The sequence below is a fragment of the Conger conger genome, chromosome 15, assembly GCF_963514075.1.
Source record: "Conger conger chromosome 15, fConCon1.1, whole genome shotgun sequence".
Taxonomy (NCBI): Eukaryota; Metazoa; Chordata; class Actinopteri; order Anguilliformes; family Congridae; genus Conger; species Conger conger.
In genome coordinates, this window is record NC_083774.1 from 27972499 (window position 1) to 27995263 (window position 22765).

The following is a 22765-nucleotide window of genomic DNA, read 5'->3' on the forward strand; positions in this document are numbered from 1 at the left end:
AAACGAACACAAAAAGGCTCATTATGGACAATGGTAGAAAGGACGAGAGATGGGGGTCTGTTGTGACACGGGGTCCATTGTCACCTGATCTTTGTTTTGCCCAATCAGAAACAAGCTACCCTGCTGTACATTGCACACCCACACACCCACCGTCCTCTTTCACCTCGGATTTCAACAGACCCGTTTCCAGTCAATTTCCACGCTCAGAAAACATCCCGTAACAACCGACCCCGTGTCCCGACAGACCCCGATCTCCTCTAGCGATGTGACGGTGGGTAGATGCGTAGTTTTGTTTGGATTTTTGACATCAGAGATGTCCACTAACCCGGACTGCAAAGTTGTAGGCTACTGTAACTGACATAAAGTGACGACTATGTCACCGTGGAAGTGACTGCTGGGAGCTTGGCCGAAAAAAATATGCATGAAACGTGCTGATTCAGTTAATAACACGTCATAATGAAACCGCCAACAGATACGTATTGGTTTTACGGAAATGTGTTCTACAGAACTGTATTATGAAAACAAGTTTAGCATTTGAACACTCGTCACAGATCAGAAGAGGCTGACGGAGAGACGAGAGCTTTTGGCAGAAAATGAAGCAGAAGGAGGACTGCAGTCCCCCTCTCCCACGCCCACTCCCACGGTTCTGCCAGCTCAACTCCGTATCGCAGCACTCACCAACGTGTCGTTTCAACGGAAATGATTGCATTTGGCATCTAATGAATGATCTATGTTTCGCCCAGTGTAGCGTACATAACAACCTGCTTCGACGGGGAAATGATTTGTTATTATTATTATAATATATAAATAATAATAATAATAATATATTTTTCTGAAACGAATTTGACGGGCACTCTCTTTAGGAGGTGTAAATTTGCATGTTTTTCAGAGGTGTGTGTGTGCTTGCGTGTGTGCGTGTGTGCGTGTGTGCGTGGGTCCGTGCCTGCGTGCGTGCGTGCGCGTGTGCGTGCGTGTCTGTTGGTGCATGGCCCTCTAACACCCACGGAATTGCAGTGTTCCACCAGCATGATCACCTCCCTGCCTCAGCGACTTTTCACGGGTTAAATGGCTGATTTAATTTCATCAGCCATTACTGTACATTATAGAGGAAAACTGTGAAATTGGGTTGTTGGTTTACGAAAGTAAATGTGTATGTTTTTATTTTTTCCAACAGTACTGTTGATAATTTTTTGCTAACATAGTTCCTTTTTATGCTGTCGATAATTAATTAATTCATGAGGAAATTATGAAAGCTGTGGAAATGATACAATTTGAAACCAGCGAATAAATGTCTAATGCTTGGGCTACAGGTGTGTCACAGATTAAAGTGGTACCTATACAATCTGACTACACAATCACACACAAAGGGAAACATGAAGATTATTTTTTGGATAGTTGTTGTATTTGGATCACTGTCTGGAAGAACTGGTTTCAGAAAAATACAGGGACAACTCGTGCTACCTTTGACCATGAGCAGCAAAAAAAACATGACCCAGCTGGAGTCTGTACACAGAAGGTTGTCAGGTAGCGGGCAGAGAGAACCAAGCGCAGACTCAGGGGTAACGTGAAAACAGCAGGCTTTAATATAGCAGGGAGCTCAAGTGGCAGACGGTGTGTAATCCAGAGAACAGGCAGAGTTCAAAAACCGGGAGGTCAGTCCAAACAAAGCAGAGTGACGGTACAGAAAGTCGATAACAGGTAAGTCCAGGAAACAAGACCGAAACCAAACAGGTAAGGGTACCTGGAAGCGATGGCTAGAACAGGGTGGGACAGGAAACCAGGTACAAGAGCAGATACGGGGTACGATGAACTAGCAACGAGAACGGAAAAGGACAGGCTTAAATACAGAACTGACAAGCACACAACGAGCAACAGGTGGCATGAATGACCAGAGACGGGAAGGAAATGCATGTAAGGAGTGAAAAGGATGGACTACGGAAAGACAACAGGGAAATAAGACACAAAAAGGAAACAGAAAAAAGGAAGGAATGGGAGTTAATACACAGAAAACACTACAAGGGCAAGGATGTGACAGAGAGTAATGTGTCATCAGTCTTTACCCAGAATGCACCACATATTACCTCATCAGTTTTAGCTCGAATGCATCTCAATTGGCAAAAATACTGCTTTCTTAGGCAGTATTCTAAGGCAGGAATGCATTGAGTGCCGTCCCATTGAAAGTTTGCAATATGATGCCTTCTCAGGTGCCTTTATTTGCTTAATTTTGAAGCCAGCGTGCATTTATCCTTCTCCAGGAAGGATATCCCATAAGTCTTTGCGATTACCTCAAGCTTCTTATTTCCTTAAATTTCCAGAGACTGAAAATAGCGGAGTTCACACAGTAAATTAGAGCTTCAATAATTTGTTGCAGTTATATTTATATATTTTTTATTATTTAATACACTGTATGAAATCACATATTTAAGCCTTGGTGAGCTTTCCATGAACTAGCCAGCTAACTGTATTGTAATCGCATTACTTAAATTTTTTAACACAGTATGCGCTGCATACGGTCTCACCAGTCTACCCAGAATGCACCTGACATGGCCTCAGCAGTCTTTACCCAGAATGCACCTGACATGGCCTCAGCAGTCTTTACCCAGAATGCACCTGACATGGCCTCAGCAGTCTTTACCCAGAATGCCTGCGCACAGTCCCATCAGTCATTCCCTTTGCGATGTGCCTCCTTCCCTGTCACTGTCTGAGAGCAGCAGAAATGATGGATCGGGTGTGCGGGATGGTAACTCCACCTGACTGGGGGCGGTTAACCTGCTCCTGGTGCGACCGACCCCAGAGCATACGCTGCACAGCGGAGGCAGGCGGAGAGCGTAAAATCCCACCGCCCCCGAAAGATCCACCCTCCCCCCACCTTACCCGTCAGTCACAGGTGAGGCCCAGTCATCCGTCATCCAGGGCTCACGGTACCGAGTTTAAGGCAGAAACTACACCGCTGCCTCCACGCCGCTTCCTCCCAGCGAGCGTGTGCTACCGCCTTGTCTTTTCCCCCATCCCACAGCTCGCAGAGACGGGTTCCGCTCAGACCCAGGGGGCTCTCTCACTAAGCTTGACCAGAACCTGGAACCCCCTCAAATATGGAACGTGGACTAAAGTGAAAACAGCTGTTCTGGGCTTTACTCCGGTTTTTAGTCCTGCTTACTCAGTTAGACAGCTATGTGAAACACCCTCCAGCCCGGTCAGAATATCTCCACATTAAATGTGGCTTTCCGTGGCTACGGCGCATGGATATTAATTTCCTTCAGCAGGCCTGCCCTCCTGTGATGTGGGATGTGCCTTTCTTACTGAAGAAAGAGAAACTTGCTCCCCGGACTCCTCGCCATTTTCCTCTCAGACGTGCGACCTGTTTGATGGGTGTACGGGTGTGCTGATGATGTGCTTATTTAGCGATTATGGAGCACCTTTCTGGCCATCGATAGTCGGTCTGTGGGATGGGCTGTGTGCTTTACGTGGAGGGGTGAGGGGGAGCGAAATGCGAATAAAGGACCCGGAGAGAGAGTAAGAGAGACAGAGAGGGGAAAAAAGGCAATTTGAGAAGCGATTGCGTGTTTATTGAAAAAATACAGCGGCCCAACGAGCCCATAACTGCCTCTCCTCACCGGCAGGAAGAGAGAGAGAGAGGGGGAGGGGAGGGAGGGAGAGAGGGGGGGAGGGAGGGAGAGAGGGAGGGAGGGAGGGAGGGCGAGTGGAGCGGAGTGGCTGCCTGTGCAGAGATTTACCACCACTGGCGCGGCGTTCGCTTTTATTATTTATTAATTATTACTTATATTTTGGCTGCTGCAGTTCGAATTCTGTTGTTGATTGGTGAGTGTCTAGCCAGGAAGTTATTACCTGGTGATGCAATAACAGCCTTTCGAACAGACCAATGTGTCGCAGTGCAGCGTTCTTGGGCGTGTATTATAAACATAGCCCTTAGTACTGTGAATAATAAAAGCTTAATTGATCTGAACATATTTTTGCACCAAATACATTTGTATGTTCTTATCGATTACGGGAAAGGTTTTTCCAAAATCGGATCAACACTATTCGGTTGGATTGTAATTGTAATGTCGAGGGACAGACAGAGGGACAGACAGAGGGAGGGAGGGAGAGGGAAAGCCAAAGCCCCCGTAATCGCTCCTGCGGGCTTCCAGGCTGTCTGCTGCCCTTTGCCACCAGCCTATCAGAGAGTGGCCTCGCGGCGGTCCCGTGCAAGGCTGTTATCGCTATGGAAACCGCTCCCGACCTGACCGCGGGTGTCCGGCGGGCTGAGGCGGGGTAGACTGGTGAGACCGTAGGCAGTGCATTCTGGGTGAAGAGTTTCCGCCACGCGACCCGCGTCCCTCGTTCCGATACCGTAACCTCTGACCTCGCGCCCCACGAGGAGAACGACCCCCGCCCCAGCTGCCGGGCTCCTGCCGCCGCGCCCCCGCTTTCCCTCGGCAGCGTGGCATTCTGGGAAGCCCCGGGGCTGTGCCGTTCTATTTCCTGGCAGCGCGGTCGCTCTCGGACTGAAGATGATTGTGAAAGAGGAATGCCGTGGGCCGTTGGGTCAACAGCAGAATAAAACATGACGCTGGCGGCTGACGGAGAGCCAGTGTTTAAGGGCCGTCTCAGGGCCCAAAGGCATCCGAGACGCTGGCTCTACCTGCTGTAGCAGGGCCCCTCCTAGGGAGGCTGCAGGCTCCAGTCCCTGATATACAGCGTCGCTTCAGTGAATCTCCAGCTGTTTCAGCGAGTAGGTAACATCCCAGCTAACGCTAGATGTTCTTGTGACGTTACTTGGACGTTTTGACAACGTTATGACATTGCCACACCGTAGTCGCAACACGACACAGTGAGAATGTTTTGCTACAATGTTTTTCTTTTGTATTTTTGTAAGCATCAGCCAACCAAGTGGGAAGGTAACATACCATGTCATGTGAAGTGTTCTCACTATATTACTGGAGTGTTTTGTCAATATAAAATTGCCACTACCTGGCATAAACATTGCAAGAACGTTTTGTGTTGGCTGGGATGTAAAAAAAAAGAAAAACCTTTCTGTACTAAGGGCGTCTGTTGAGCAAATAAATTAATTATAACGGTTAAATATAATGCTGTGATTCCCAACCCTGTTCTTGGAGGTCTACTCACTTGTAGGTTTTCATTACGACTAATTTGGCTCACCTGACTCTACTAATTTGCAGTTGTAAGAGATCTTTAGCTGTTGAATGAGGCGCGCTTCACTAAAAATTTTCACTCTTCTGTGCTCAGTTGATCTTGCCTGATGCAACTAAACCAACCAAGAAGGCAGGGTTTGTACTTTCGGAAAGAGTATTTCATAGGTTCCAATACACCAGACAAGCTCAGTATTGCATAGAAAAATATTTGAATATCAAAGCAGTTACGCATTTGATCCAGGTCTGATGCCAAGCAAATGAGTGAACAGATTTAAAAGGTGCAATGTTCTTTTATATTTTTGTTCTTGACAGGGAAAGGGTGGTTCTGATGTGTGATGACACTCTTCGTATGTATTTTCTGAGATCTAGAGCTGCACTTCTGTTGGGTTCCCTGGCAATGCCTCCTCAAAGCTGAATTCAGGCACTGCTGCCGGTCCTCTTCAGCTCAGGTCCCTGAGGAGGAATTATGGGTGTTGGGGAGAGGAGTGGTCATGTGACTCGCATTCTCATTACTGTGATTCTCAGTTTTTACCAGGAGGGCAAACGCTGTCCTTGTGTAACCCACGGGGGCAGCTCTGGTGTGGTTAACAGGGTGTGTGTGTGTGTGTGTATGTGTGTGTGTGTGTGTGCGCGTATATGCGTGTAAGCATGTGTACACGCATGCAAGCGTAAGCGTGTGTGTATGTGAATGTGCACCTGTCTGGGACACTGGGATGTTCTGGCATAACTATGTTCTGTCAGGTGGAGTGTGAGGGATAGAGATTTTATTGGTCCTCATAAGGATAGCTGAAATGGACACTGGGACATGCTGCTGTAACCTCTCTCTATCAGGTGGAGTGTGAGAGATAGACAGGTTATTGGTCCCCGTAAGGATAGGAATAAGGGACGGTAGGACGTCCTGCCTTAACCTCTAGTGGAATAGAGAGGTTAATGTTCCCCTTATGGGTAACGTCCTGCAGTAACCTCTCTCTGTCAGGTGGAGTGTGTGAGATGGAGCGGTTATTATTCTCCGTACTGGTCAGGCTAACGGGGTGGGGGGGTGGGGGGGAGACGGACACGAGCTGCCTGATAATGAGCCACACAGAGAGGCTTTGCCGGCTTCACCCACAGTAACCTCCCCATATAAATCTCCCATTAACAAGCAACTTCACTCAAGAGGCACTGCTATTCTTTATACACATACACACTCATATAAACACACACACACACGCACGCACACATGCTCACGCACACCCACCCACATACACACATGCTCCTGCACACACCCACACACACATACACACCCATGTACACACACACACACACGCACGCACACACATGCTCACGCACACACCCACATACACACATGCTCCTGCACACACCCACACACACATACGCACATGCTCGCCCATATACACACACACACACACACACACACGCACATGCTCACCCATACACACACCCGCACACACGCAGACAAGTGCTCAGTTCTTAAAGAGTTTTGTGTTCAGTGTTGTGTTGTGGATGATGTAGTGTTGAGTTGTAGAAGTGTATGCTGTTGAGTGTGCAGTGAGTGGTGTTGAGAGTTAGCACTAGCAGTGTGTGATTCTTGCAATGTGTGATGTACAGTGTTAGCAGTGTCTGGTGTTCAATATTATCACTATGTGGTGGGGAGTGTTAGTGTGTAATGTTGAGTGTTAGCTGTGTGTGATGTTGAATATTATCAGTATGTGGTGGGGAGTTTAGTTTGTAATGTTGAGTTGGCAGTGTGTGATGTTGAATATTATCAGTATGTAGTGTTGAGTGTTGACAGTGTGTGATGTTCAGTGTTAGCAGTGTCTGGTGTTCAATATTATCACTATGTGGTGAGGAGTGTTAGTGTGTAATGTTGACTGTTGGCAGTGTGTGATGTTCAGTGTTCGCAGTGTCTGGTGTTCAATATTATCACTATGTGGTGGGGAGTGTTAGTGTGTAATGTTGACTGTTGGCAGTGTGTGATGTTCAGTGTTAGCAGTGTGTAATGTTAAATATTATCAGTATGTGGTGGTGAGTATTGGCAGTGTGTGATGTTGAATATTATCAGTATGTGGTGGTGAGTGTTGGCAGTGTGTGATGTTGAATATTATCAGTATGTGGTGGTGAGTGTTGGCAGTGTGTGATGTTGAATATTATCAGTATGTGGTGGTGAGTGTTGGCAGTGTGTGATGTTGAATATTATCAGTATGTGGTGGTGAGTGTTGGCAGTGTGTGATGTTGAATATTATCAGTATGTGGTGGTGAGTGTTGGCAGTGTGTGATGTTGAATATTATCAGTATGTGGTGGTGAGTGTTGGCAGTGTGTGATTTTGAGTGTGTGGTGGTAGTTTTACGACGCCCTCCTCCAGGGCTCAGAAACACAGGCTCTTTCTTGACTGAGCTCCTGAGGTGCTGCTGCACTTTATTAGCTCTTTAATTCCAGGAAACTCTGGCGTCCCGTCTCTGCCATGGATTGGGTCTCTGAGCACAAGGGAGGGACCGTTCCCTCCTCCACGCGCTATTAATCACGTTTCGACGGGGGTGGGCCTGCGACTTTCAGCGAGGAGTTTTTAGGACTCTGTTCGGTTTAGCACAGGAATGGCTGGAGCTGGCATTAACGACGCGGGTAAGGTGGAGGAATGGGAGTAATGGGATTCGGCAGCTAAGCACTAGGCTTGCGGTTCGGGGCATGCGCTGTAAAAGCAGGCGGAGAACGGCAAGCTTGTGGAAAAGGTTTTGCAGAGCAGCGGGCCTGATTGAGTAAAACCCAGAATCTCTCCTGAACCTGGAGCATGGACTGAAGTAAAAAGTGCTGTTTTTCCGGGTTTTACTCGGCGCAGTTATCCAGCAAAGTCTTGGAGATCTCGTGATCTTGCTCTGTAATACAGGCTGGGAGACAGATCTCTGCTGAAACGCGGACGGGCAGGGCCTTTTGAGAAACGCGCTCCGAAGCGCTCCGGAACGGAGAACGGCGGGTCCACGCGGGCTAGCGATAATGAACCCGTCGGCTCGCGGCTAGCGCTCGGTTCACCTTCAGCGCCGGTTACGACAGGCTTAATGATGCGTAGGCCTGCTCGTAAATCCCCAGCCCGGAAGACGGCGGGAATGGGATGCGAGCTGAGGACGTTCTCTAAGGTGGGGGGAAAATTAAAACAGCCGATCGCTGGCGCGATTTATCTGCTAATAAGAAATGCGGCAGTGATGTATCTGCTGTTTAAATTTCACACAAAAAAGCGGGGATTTTGTCTTGTAGGCAAAACAATTACTCGGTACAAAGATTATATCAATTCATGCATTTGGTAATATCAGTTTATTTGCAAGCTTTCATTACAGGGAGGTGTCTGGCTAAATGGAGCACGATCACCTGCTTTTTTGGTTGGCTTACTTTGGTCTGAATTAACCTTCCCTGGGTGTATTTATGGGTTGATGAAGTTTAAATGAGGACAGACACGAACACAATGGGAATACACTCTTCCAGTTGGTTTCACTGCTTGCCCTGCCGACATGCTGTATGTTGACCAGACAGATCAGGCAGTCCCTGGATTATCAGGCCAGTCGTGGCTAATTCACCAGAATTGGTTGGTGTGGCAGGTGCAAAATCGGACCAAGACGCCATCTTGCGACCAACCGTTTACACCCAGCGACCACAGCCAGTCCCGTATGCGTAGTATACTGGACCTTAACCTGGCCGACCGCGGTCAGAAAGTCAGTGCTCTGCTGCTGGAAAAGTCATTTCTGACCGTCTCCAAGAGCCGTTGCATGTGGCGAGTGGGCATTGTGCTTGTCTGGGGAGGGAAAGGGGGAGGAAAAAAGAAAGAGGAGGGGGGAGGTGATGCACTCTGGGAGAATAGGACAAGGCCAAGCGAGCGGGTGGGGCTAATGGACCGAGGGTTGGAGAAAGGGTGGGTGTGGGTACCCCTGTACTGGCGCAATTACTCTCCCTCTCAAACATCAGTGTGGGTTGGTGTCCTCCATTGCGGCTCTGTTGTAGAACTGTGGAATAATAGGCTATGGTCAAGCAGAATGGAACAGGTGTGCTGTCTGTGATGAAACGGGTGAACATAAAAAACCTGCTATTTTTCAGAGCTGTGCCCAGTGCGCCATGGGTATTTTCATTCAATTTAGACTTAACCTTTAGAAAATAAGCTTTTACAGGCACTTAGTCAGCAGAATGTTTAATTTTCAGAGCGAACACGTAAACAGTCTCGTAGGTCAAAACCGAACATTTCCCTGAACTTTAGATGTTTTATTAGTGTCCTGTTCTTTTCAAACGCATTTGTTCATTTCAGTTAAATTACTGAACCAAATTATTCAGCAGGCCAGAATGAAAAAAACTAAACAATGCATCAACAAAACTGGAGTTAAAGGTGAGTAAATTAAGGAAATAATTTAGAGGAGCAAACGAATGGTAAAGCTACAGTACCATAAAGGACAACCAGGATTGTCACTGAATGAGGCTGAGAGCTACCCAGCCGTAAATGATTTCTTGTAAAGTCATAGTAAAACTGCAGAAGTGCAAATTTATTTTTAATTACGTACAGTGCAGTCTTTGGACACTGGTACAGTTATTTTGGCTCCAGTATTTTTACTCCAGCATATTGGATTTGAAAAGAAACAATGAATATGAGGTTAAAGTGCAAAGTGTCACCATTAATTTGAGGGTATTTACATTGGTAAAGCTTTGGTGTTCGGTATTGGCTTTGTCAACATAAGGACCAGAGTTTTGTGTCAATGAAGCCATTATGAGAAATAAGAAAAAGAAAAAACATTCAGAAACATACGCAGACCAAACAATAGGCTCGGAACACTGTTTGAATTCTGAAGGCTTGCCAACACAGACATTGAATTTGAGAGTAAACCTGATATTCATTGTTTCATTTCAAATTCAATGTGCTGGAATACACAGTCAATAGAACAGACATTTTACCACTGTCAAAATACTTACAGACTGCACTGTAATTACTCTAAGACACTAATTGTAATATAGTTGTAATGTGTAAATGGAGTAAACCAATACTGCATCTCTGGTTGCATAGACACATTATAATCTAGTACAGGGGTCACCAACCCTGTACCTGGAGATCTAGAAGAACTTTCTGCATTAGTCTTTAAAATTAGAGTATTTAGAAAGTCTTTAGTCTCCCCAAAATACTTTTTGCATCACATCCATGACACATTATTTGTCACATTCTTTCAGGCTTAACAATATTTAGAATATAATACAATTATATTTTCGTCCCGTCCCCTCAGCTAAGCGGGTGCTATGATAATACGCATTAACATTTCTTATTATGTAAGAAGAGTAATTTTTCTGAGGGAATTTGTTTGTCATTTTGTGTCCTGATGTCACTTCTATAATGCTGGAATTGCCCTACTACATTCAGGGACCACTTTATTAGGTAGACCTATACACCCGCTTGTTAATGCGTAACGTAAATTACCACACATTACAACAGTGGCAGAGCAGAGCATCTCTGAACACACAACACATCATAACTCTAAGTGGATTGGCAACAGCAGCAGAAGTCTATTAAATAATAATAATAAAAAAGTATATTAAATGCCTAATAAAGTGCTCACTGAGTGGATATCATGGAATAAGAAAATGGCTGACAAAGACTGCAAAAATGAATCTCTGTTCCTAATTTGCTGAGCTGGGAGGTGGGAGACGCATGACCCTCTGAGAGCAGTGAGTAGTCCTCAAATTCTCTGTGGTGCGCAGTGTGCAGAGCTAATTAGCTTTTACAGAGCCCCTCCTCCTTACTAGCCTGGCTGTAATGACAGTGGGGAGAGGGTGGTCCTTTGGTCAGTTGGAGCACTAAAAGGGTTCTTGTCTCTGGGCTTCGCTCCATTAAGAGGAAGGGGCTGTGTTTGAAGGTGAAAGGGGTCGAAGCTACGAGCAGGTGTGTTTCTAGTCTTTTAGCTCTCCCTTGTTCGTTAAGGAGGACAGTGTGCTGCTCGAATGAACCCGCGCTCCTTTCAGGACCACACAAATCAGGAAATAAGACAAACAGGCCTGGCTCAATGTGGTCACTGGGTGAAGTGCTGGACACTCCCCCCACCGAAATGAGATTATTTTCTGTATTTCCTTCCACTGGTACTGCATGTGGAAGTTTTATATTCTAAAATGTATTGTGTTTTGTGGGGAAAAACACCCCCCTCCCCCTAATCCCCCTAACCAGGTCTTTCAGCTAAAGCTGTTCATCCACACTTTTAGAAGCCAGAAAAATCCGCTAAATGTGTAATTAAGACCCGGGTTTAAAAATTCTCCACTCAGGTTTGGACCGTGTGCTGACAACCCAAACTACGCAAAGCTGTTTGGGTTATAATTTTTGTGGTGTTCCATTCCTATTTTTCCTTTATTTCGATTCATGTTTGCGGCAGATCCTTTCATTTTTTCATGTCAGGTTATGTCAGATGGCATGAAACTGTCATACCTTTATTGGTAAATTGTGTGACAGTTATATCTATGACAGTTTTATTTAATTTGACATCAACTGACATAATCTGTTATGTCATCTTGTGACAGCTGTTATGTCATCCTGTTTCAGCTATGGTGAGGGGTTCAGTGTTACAGAATGTTCTTAACTGATGCGGATGTCACGATCACCTTCCATAATTGAAAGCGACACAATTCTAACAGTTCTATAAATCTATTTAGAATGCAGAAAAAACATTCCAAAAAAGGGTTAACTGACAGGGCAGAGGCTTGGTAATTGCGTGCAGTCTCAGAGTTTTCCGTCCTGTTTTCGGGGCTGAATGTTCCAGCCTGAACAGAGAGGGGGAAATAGAGGGACTAGACTTTGTCAGCGTGGAGCTTTGTGTAGAGCCAATCCACAGCTGCAGGGTCTGATGAACGGTCAGATGCGTCTCTCACACAGGCATGAATGTATTCATAAAGCTTTCTGTCAGATTTGCTCATATTCATTCTGACGCATACGCCTGCCACTCTCTGCAATCATCTCTGTTTGTGATTCATGGCTGAAGGCCTCATTTATCTTCACCTGTATCCGCTTTCTACTGTCAACCATTTTGGCTCTGATCCACACTGAAGTCGCTACAATTGCCACTAAGGACTGGATATGCATGTATAAAGATGAGGTTGGAGGTGTGTGTAGCATTTTGGATACAGTTTTTGAGGTTCAAGCTAGGTCACTTCATGTCAGGATGATATTAGCGTTTCTAACCAGGTCCAAGAGAAAGTCTCGCATCAAAGCAATCTTGGCTTCATTACACTGGCATCCCATCATATTTAGAATTTAATTTTAAATTATTTTGATTGCCAATAGGGCTGTGCTTGGTCAGGCTCCTGCATATATTAGTGAGTTACTCCAGAAAAGTTTCTTTCTAATCCTGTCTGATCTAAACTAATTCTTACCCCACAGGTAGGTCTTGTTTGTCTTCTGACCGAGGATTTTTACATGACATTACATTACATGGCATTGAGCAGACGCTCTTATCCAGAGCGACGCACAATCAAACACAAGTATGAGTGCTAAGAGGACCTGAGAGGACAGTACAGTTCCGAGTCCTAGTGTAAACATACAGATAATCAGAACCCTTGAAGAGTACAATCAACTTCCAAACTAGCATACCACAGTTGGCAGCTAGAATACCCTGAATACAACAATACAACAGCCAATAAAGAACAACAATATCTATACAATTGATACATAAGTGCCATTACAGTCTAAGGCTAATCATGGTAGTGAGTTAGGGAGGGAAAGGTGTAGCCTGAAGAGATGAGTCTTCAGTCTGCGTTTGAAGGAGGTCAGAGACTCTGCCATTCTGACATCCACCGGGAGGTCATTCCACCACCGTGGGACCAGGACAGACAGCAGTTGTGAGCGTGAAGTGCAGGTGTGGCGAGGGAGAGGCACCAGACGGCACGAAGTGGCAGAACGGAGGGGTCTTGTTGGTGTATACGTCTTGATAAGGAATTGAATATATACATGGGCTGATCCCTTAACTGCCTGGTATGCGAGCGCCAAAGTTTTAAATTTGATGTGAGCCATAACAGGCAGCCAGTGGAGGTTGCTGAGCAGGGGGGTGACATGTGAATGTCTGGGAACATTGAATACCAGACGGGCTGCAGCATTCTGGATCAGTTGTAGGGGTCTGATGGCAGATGCTGGAAGGCCAGCCAGCAGAGAATTGCAATAGTCCAGGCGGGACAGGACCATTGCTTGAACAAGGAGCTGAGTGGAGTAGGAGGTGAGAAAGGGTCAGTTATACAGGAAGAACCTGCACGCCCGGGTCACCGTAGCGATGTTCTCGGAGAAGGACAGCCTGTTGTCCATCACAACTCCAAGGTTTCTTACACTAGGAGATGAGGTCACTGTGGTATCCCCTAGTGAGATGGAAAAATCAGAGAAGGGAGAGGTTAGAGCAGGGATGAAGATTACCTCCTGGGTTGAGCTTTAGATGGTGGTTGCCCATCCAGCTCTGGATGTCTCTCAGGCAGGCGGAGATACGGGTAGAGACCTGTGTGTCTGATGGGGGGGAAGGAGAGAAAGAGTTGGGTGTCATCGGCATAACAATGATATGAGATGCCATGAGCAGAGATAACGGGACCAAGGGATCTCGTGTAAATGGAGAAGAGGAGGGGTCCGAGGACTGAGCCCTGGGGGACTCCTGTAACAAGGGGGCGAGGGGTTGAGACTCCTCCAGCCCAGGACACCTGGGAGGACCGGCCAGAGAGATAAGATTTGATCTATTCTAAGGCTGTGCCACAGATCCCTGTAGATGCCAGGGAGGCTAAGAGGATGGAGTGGTTGATCAGGACAGAGGAGAGAGGTTGCTTGTGCAGCCTGAAGGGACTCATTGACGGAGAGGAGTGCGGTCTCCGTCGAGTGGCCAGGTCTGAAGCCGGTCTGGTGGGGGTCCAGCAGGTTATTCTGTGAGAGGAAGGAAGAGAGTTGGTTGGAGGCAGCTCGTTCAATGGATTTGGATAGAAAAGGAAGGAGAGATACCGGACGGTAGTTTTGAATGCAGGAGGGGTCTAGAGTGGGTTTCTTTAGGAGTGGGGTGATGTAGGCCCTCTTGAATGATGAGGGAAAGCAGCCAGAGGACAGAGAATAGTTAACAAGGGAGGTAACAAACGGAAGGATGTCAGGCATGATTGCCTGAAGGAGGTTTGAGGGGATGGGGTCCAGGGCACAAGTAGTAGGGCGGTGGGAGAGCAGGAGGTGAGACACATCAGCATCTGTAAGGGGACAGAAAGAGGAGAAATGGGGCAGACACAGAAAGGGAGGCAGGCATAGAAGTGGTGGTAGTCACGAAGGTGCTGCGGATATCTGCAACCTTCTCGTCGAAAAAAAACGGTGTGAGTCGGTGGTGTCACAGCAGTGAGCGAGGACTGAGATGGTGGGGGAGGTGTGCTGAGGAGAGAGGAGAAAATGGAGAACAGTTGACGGGGGTTAGAAGTGGAATTCTGGATTTTTGTTTGGATTTCTGGCTCTCCCTCAGTCTGAACTGACAACTAAAGGTGTACAAGCTTTCAAAACAGTTGTCCTCCCTTTGGACATAAGATCTGTGGATACTGTTCACACATTTATAAACTGACTAAAGCCTCATCTGTTCAGACAGGCCTTGGTCTAGTTCTGTTTTTTATGTGTTGTGTCTGTGTTTGTTTTTAGGTCATGTTTTTTTTAATTTACTGCTGTTGAAGCACTTTGAGTCTTGAAAGTTGCTATGCAAATAACATTGCTTACGTACTTACCTTCACAGATTGTGTGCAAGGGGATGACCTATTATTTATTGTATTTATTCTGTATATATATAAACTCTTAATGTGACTGTTACCACCCCGTCTTCTTACCGGTGGATAATTATATTTGGGAATATAACAATGATTTGTAACACACGAACGATCAGGTAAAATCAGTTTATTATGAAGAAAAAAAAATCCACTGAAGGTGGTCAATTCCACATTTTCTGTCTAAAAAAATATATTTTTAGATACACAGCTCACTTTCTTTTGGAAGCAAGAAGAGACACTTTTTAATGAATGAATTACAGATCCACCCACTCTGTGGAAGAGCTTGCCTCAAAGTAGCCTACTCTAAAAGCAGAACCGCAAGAGAGCCCTCATAAAAGCGCCATCAGGACAGCTTTTATATTTCCGCCATTGCTATTTTAGCTCCGCAGCATTCATTTCAGCTGCTCACCGCGTGGAGCGGCTAATTGATGCCTTCATATTTCTGTTGACTTTTTTTAAAAAACAAGCAAACACATTTTGATTTTGATTTTGCACCTGTTCTGGAAACAAAGCATTGTCAGCTAATTTGGTGGGAATGAAATGTGACCTTTTGTGTTTTGTTAAAAATGAGCTCACGGGTGGGCAAAGAGTTCACATCGTCTGGCTCTGAGCAGTCGGCATGCTGCTCCTTTCGCCTTATTGGTTATCTGATTTGAACACAAACAGGCTTCTAACTCTGGAGAAAAACACAGCTATTTCAGTCCCCCCCGCTCTACAGCAGAGATGTTTTTCTCGGTATATGGGCATGGCATCAGTGGTTCAGAGGTAATCGGGAGTGCTCAGAAGCAAATAGAAAACAATTACTACTCAAGTGGCCTAGTATGGTTTGAAGACCTGTTTGGAGGGAGAAATACTGGGTCCGCACAAGGCCCTTGTGAGCAAATGATTGTGTATGCGAAGCTGATTTCTCGTAGCTGAAAGAACAGCCATTGGTTCTTGCTGCACTTAGAAGGCATGTTCACTTGTGGTATAATCTGAATTCTTTAGATTTCAAAGTTGGCAAAGCCAACCAAGAGTCTTTCCCCTGTGCATTAACCTCCTAAGACCCGCACTCTTTTTTGGTATGCATTTTTAATTTCTCTTTGCTATTTGGGCTTATTGGGACCTGATAAGTATAAAAACTAAGCATCATCTTTTGACATGATGTAGTTTTTGAGAAAAATGATGTCCACATATGTGGACTCTCGGTCTTAAGAATGAAGTATTATGGTTGTACAGCCCAAAATGTGGAGTCCACGCATGTGTAAGCCAGGTCTTAGGAGGTTAATGAATCTGCAATTAATGCATACAACTGATTTCCCGTAGAGATCGATTCAGATGCAAAAGTTTAGTATTGCTTGTAGTACAACCTGAAAATAATATATCCAGACACAAGTTGTACAAGTTGATAGATCACATCAGGAAGTCATGGCATCCAAAGGATATGCAACAAAAAACAAAACATGACTACTTTCATTTACATAGCATTACTGTGTCCCAAATATTATGGTGCCCTGAAATGGGGGCCATAAACAATGCTGTAATTCTACATGGTAGAAAAATGGATGAAATTGTCCTGTATTGACTATGTGATACTGTGTACTTTAACCGTTATTATAAATCTCAAATTGTACAGTGGTAAATAAATAAATGATGGGTCTTTATTGTGTATATATATTTGTACTTTGCTCTGTACTTCAAAATAGATTCAGATTTGTGATCCAATTCACCTGTGGTTAAAGTGCAAATTCTCAGATTTTATTAAAGTTTATGCATTTTGGTTTCACCTTTGTGGAAATGGCAGTACTTTTTATACTTGGTTCCCCCATTTAAGGGCACCATAATGTTTGGTAAAAATGGCTTAACTGGTGTTTATGATTAGTGAGGTGTCTTCAATTGCTTCCCTATACGGTTGAAGCCACACATCCTGTGATGAAATTGCATCACATCGCTCTGACCTCCCACATTCATTTGCTTGTCGGCGTGTTTATGTTCTTCATATCAATAGCAGTGGTGTACCATCAAACGTAGAAAAAAACCTTCAGTGACCTAAACAGATGGTTACTCTCAAGCTGTTTCCAATGTGTTTTTGATGATCAATCAAGCAGTTAAATAACTAAATGACAAATATCAATGAATATGTGTGTAGCCCACTAGGCTATCCATTTTCTTTGTGTCATAAAATTATGTAACATTTAATATATAGGCCTAGCCTATTTAGTGGCGGCCGGTGCTAAAAAAATAATACTCTTAAAACCAAACATTGGCTGGATTAATATTCAAACAAATTTGCTGAATAATCAAGACCAATATGAAGCATATAGTGTTTGAGAAATTATCATGACAAAGATTTCTGCAATGTGATAACAAAGATGGCAGTAATCATAATAATTAGAATAATTAGCCTACAGCAAAAATTTCCAAAGCTTTCTCTCACTTCAGAGTGCTTCCTTCTCATCACATCATGGAATGTAGGCTAATCAATTACGACGGCACTCCATTTACTCAAAACGATTTCAGGTGCACTTTAATGTCATTTTATGTAAATGTTAACATAAATGTGGACAGGAAAATGCTGCACAAGTTGCAAAGAACAATAACAATCTCAGAATAAACTGGTAGGCTAATAATTTAACCTATTGGTTGTTGTTATGAGCGAATAAATTGTTTAATTGTTTTTTTTTATTTTTATTTTTATAAATTGCTTGATTGTTAATCAGGCAATCAGGGGTGGGGTAGTGGGGGGAAACCCCTGGTCGCTCCTCACCCCGTTGCCCGCTTGCCTCGCATTAGCAGGTATCCCAAAATGCCGTGCAGATGCGAAAAATCTCCTCCCATTGGAAATGACTGGTGGTGATCCTTGCTTCTTGTTGCTGGATGTGTGGCTTAGAGAGAGGCCTAAGAGAGCCTTCAGTATTTCAGTTGCCTTGATTCTAGGCCTTTGATTGCCTTTGGAGTCTGTCATCGCCATTTGTCTACTTTTTCATTTGGTGCGCCAATGAAAGTGAAGGAAGCCATTATGAGGCTGAAAAGTAAGAGAAAAACTGTCTGAGCCATCGGCCAAACCTCAACTGTCACCAAAATCAACTGTCTGGAACATCATTAAGAAGAAAGAGAGCCCTGGTGAGCTTAGTAATTGCAAAGAGTCTGGTAGGCCAAGGAAGACCTCTCCAGTTAATGACCAAAGAATTCTCACCATAATGCGGAAAAACACCTGTCCCCCAGAAACACTCTTGAGGAGGCAGGCATGGATGTGTCAGTGACACAGTCTGCAGAAGTCTTCACAAGCAGAACTACAGAGGCTACACTACAATATGCAAACCACTAGTTGGCCAACAAGATGGCCAGGTTACAGTTTGCTAAGAAGTACATAAAAGAGCCTGGAAAAAGAGTTCTGGAAAAAGGTCTTGTGGACAGATAATACCTAGACTGACTTGTGTCAGAGTGATGGCAAGACCAAAGTGTGGGCATGCCAATGAAGCCAAAGTACTTGCCCACATTGATGTAACTGCTAATTGCAGTAGCAAAATGAATTCTGTGTGGAAGCATTGTATCTGCTCAAGTTCAAGCCATTCACTGAATCTGAATCCAACAAAAAATGCATTTCTTATGCTGAAAGTGTTTGATTATGTGAATTGTTTGATTGCAAATCTAATTAATATGAATATGCCAACATTACGAGGTCCACTGTCTTGTTGATGCTGGTGGAAAACGCTCTCTCAGACATCATTCGTGCATCTCTTATAATTGCTTGGGTCCACCCACATCTGGTGTCTGAGAAGCTGTCACTGAGTTACTGTAGTCTAGCCATGCTACCCATGATTAAAGGCAAACTGGCCTGCCAATCATTTTTGTACATGACCCGGAGCATGCTGCGATTTCAGCTGCTTAATTAACTCACCTCTGTGGAAGCACCTCCTGTCAGTATACTTTGCATCACTTGTTTACAAAACAAGCAAAATGACACGTATAAATACAACTTTCAAATGATCAGATCCATAAGACAAGGAACCACAAAAACAAACATGATCTAATACGTTGAGAGGCTCTAGTCATGAAACCACCACCAACTTTCAGTCCTAAATTTGCAACAGGCAGGCAATATTTACCTTCTTTGAGTATCTAAGATAGTGCTCTGGTTCACAAGGGGTTAAAAGCAGTGTCGGCACCTAGAATTTCCCCTGTAGGTGCTAAGGGGGAGCTAGGTCAATACTTGTAGGTGATGATATTTGTGAAGATCCATAATGTGGCTATAGCACTGGTTTCCCCCCATCACTGGTTAAAAGGTTAACAACCTGCCCAGGGGCCATGTGTTGGCATGCTGTAAATGTACTCAATGGTCATAAAATCTATCTTGAATCCTAACTGGCCAACGGTGTTGGGATATTAAGATGGGAGCGATATGGGCTCTTCATATGGCACTAGCTGTGGCTTTTTGCAGAAGCTGGAGACAATGGAGATCTTTGACGGTGGCAGGTAAGAGAGAGTTTCAATAGTCTAAATGAGAGGAGATAAAAGCGGGAATTATCTTTTATAAGTCAGTCGCAGATAGAAGTCACTTGATTTTTTCATTTTTTCATTACCAGGAATGCGCTACTGTCTTAACCTGGTCCCCAAAAGTCAGGTCGCTGTTGAAAAGAACTTCTACATTTCTGGTTAAATATTGGAGGACAGGTTTCCTAGCTCATTTACAATGGGATTCCTTGAGTTAGGAGCAAATGAAACCATTTGCTTACGTTTAATTGTAGACAGTTTTGGGGACGTCCAGTACTTTATTTCACTGAGGCAGTTCTTCAGTGGGTCATCATGTCTTAAGTTCAAGTGTAACTGGGTGCATAGCAGTAGAAGGAAACATTATGCGTCTCATGCAGCCTTGGCGCCTTCAAAACAGGAAAAAGCTTTTTTGCTGGGAAACCATAATCATAATTTACATTAATGGGCATTACATTAATGTGCTATGAGTCATATTTGTTCATTTAGTTGTTTGACGTATTTTCTTCTTTCTTCATTCTAATGTTTAAATACAGTGTGGGCGGACATGCCGTCATAGCCACACTTCAGTAATATGTTTTGCGGCCATTTTGCGGGTGGGAAAATCTTTGAAGTGAAATCTTTACATTAGTGAAGCACATTGCTTTCTCACATGTGCCATTAGTAATGAAGAGATAGTTATTCTACAACACCATAACTATTGATGTGTATCTAGTTGAACTGATGTCTGTACTGTACATTGTGTTTGCATTACCTTTTTGGAAAGGAAGGGAGCAATTGTTCAGTAAATATCCGGCTGCTTAAAATTGTACATTTTTAATGCATACAATATGAAACTCTCTGTCTGACTTTAAATAAGGGCCTCAGGTAAGCATACAGGAAATAATGATCGGCTGTTCTCTTGCCTTGACTCATAGGTTAGCTTATTCATAATATTTCTCTTTTATATAAAGTGATAGAGGCTTTAATTAGACTTATGTGGGTGTGATTCCTTATGCCTTTTGTGTTCCTTATTCAGAAAAATGTTGTTCATGTTCTGAGGCCAAATAGTCCGTTTTTGATCTTGCCTGGCTCTGCGGTTGTTAGAGATACAGAAGCGCTCTGAGTCAGAGAAGGTCAGATTCACACAGCTCTGATGTGTCTGTTCCCAACCTCCCTGAGCATGAATCCAATCCTCGGATGTACACACACCACCTCATGCACACACCGCCTCATACACACACCACCTCATATACACACCGCCTCATACACACACTCACACATGCACACACTTGCATATACACACACACACACACTCACACACACACACACACACACACACACACACACAAATGCTCTCACTTATGTATGCACGCCCACACACACTCACACAGACATACAGGCTCATACACAATTACACACAAAACACATACACAGCAGTCTTGTTAAATGTACAGTAAACCTCTTATAATGATACTGTCACAGTGTCATCTGTGCCTTTGTCCTGAAAAAACACACAGACCGGCAGACAGCTGCAGTACAGACTACAGGCCACCGTTAGCGTAGTTTAGGCCCTGTCCTCTTCAGCATCTCTTCACAGGGAGCTTCAACCTGTCACCAGGCTTTCTGTACATTTTTGGAAAAAGGAAAAAGCACCGAGCGTGACCCCTCGCCCGCGCCAGAACCTCGGCGGACGCCCGTTCGCGCCGCGCGGCGGATTGGCGCTACGCCAGCGCCCATGGCCGCGACCCCTCCGGGCGCCCACTGAACGGTGGGAACAGGTTTCACAGCGCGGCGTGGGTGATCTACGGCCAGAGAGCATGATGGGATAGGACCTCCGGGTGGTGCGCGATGCGCGTCTCGGCTCTGGCCTCTCCCCTCGGTAACGCCATCTGTTTCAGCCGCGGCTCCACGGTCACCGTCCCAGACCTCACTGCCATCCGCTGCCCCCTCAGGGCCAATGCTGTCACTGCGCCTTCGCTTCAGTAAACAGTTAACCTGCCGCTGGCCAATTTTGCCAGGGTTGCAGGATTGAACATATCTATAAAATACCGGCTTATAAAATACATCAGGAGTGCAGTAAGTGGTCTTCTGCACCCTTCCCTCTGGCCACCGTGCATTTTGTCGAATAGGTGTGACTTGTGACCTGCCAACACTCGCACGCACACACAAACACACGCATGCGCGTACACACACACACACACGCACACATGCATATGCACAGACACACACCCACACACACACCCACACGCACACCCACTCACACACACACAGAAAACCTGTCTGTTTGTGTCAAAGCAAGACCTCATCAGTAGCCTGACAGTGGCACTGTTGCGTGTTAAGTTTGCCTTTTCCAAAAGACTGGACTTTTAACATATACTATTTATGAAGACTCGATGTGAGTCAAGAAATGTTTTTCTTAACTTTCCAAAATTGTTGAGATAAATGGTTGTTTTTTTCGCACTCATCTGACATTTGAGAGTCGCAACCATTCCAGACAAATTAAGAAAGCACTTGTCATTTCCTTATTTGAAGAATGTCATCCTGCAGACTGTCATCAGGGAACACGAGGCTGCACTCTCTTTCAGCAGTGGGCAGCTTTAAATTTCAGCTATTATATATAATATTTCATATTTATATATAATATTTTTGAGCTATTATGTTTTGCAAACGACAGCGGATTACTGATGCGTGAGTAGTCTTCATTTCAAGTCTGGCTCCGTTTGCTTTTGGCTTTGACATTTTTTTTTCTCGCTTTTAAATTGTATTTTTTTCTCAGCAAGTATCAGACAAGTTTGGTATAAACAAAATATACAAAAATATGCAAATATTCATTTGGGTCTTTGTTTATTAAAAAAAACATATAAACAAAGGCCCAAATGAAATAAAAATTCCGAAGCGGCTCTGCCTCTTCCAAATACGGCGCGAATGGAACCGCGGTTAAATGTTTTTATTTATTTATTTTTATTCACTACTGCAGTTCCGTTGTCACGGAAGACTTTAATAACGCGGCAACGATGACGTATATTCATAGTGGCCCATAGTATCTATTTTGCGTCTTAAATGAATCCATGCGCACAATAATACTACGTTATGTCCCTCTGAAGGCTGGTTTGAACTCCGTCGCTTGACTGAAATCGCAGAATGTTCATGAATGTTCTAAGGTCGTTCGACATGGTCGTTGTTTGATTTAAAATATATCCTATTTCATTTAGAAACCAAAGCGAATGTCACTCGGTGGTTGCAGCTACTGCCACCCGACGGAATATCAACCAGCCTTTATGATCCAAAACAAAATGAGAACCCAACCTAGTTGATATAATAAAAAGTTTGATCATACCCTTTTCCCCATCCTCACAGAACACATAAAAATCGGGCAATAATAAAGCCAGCCCAAGCCACATACTGT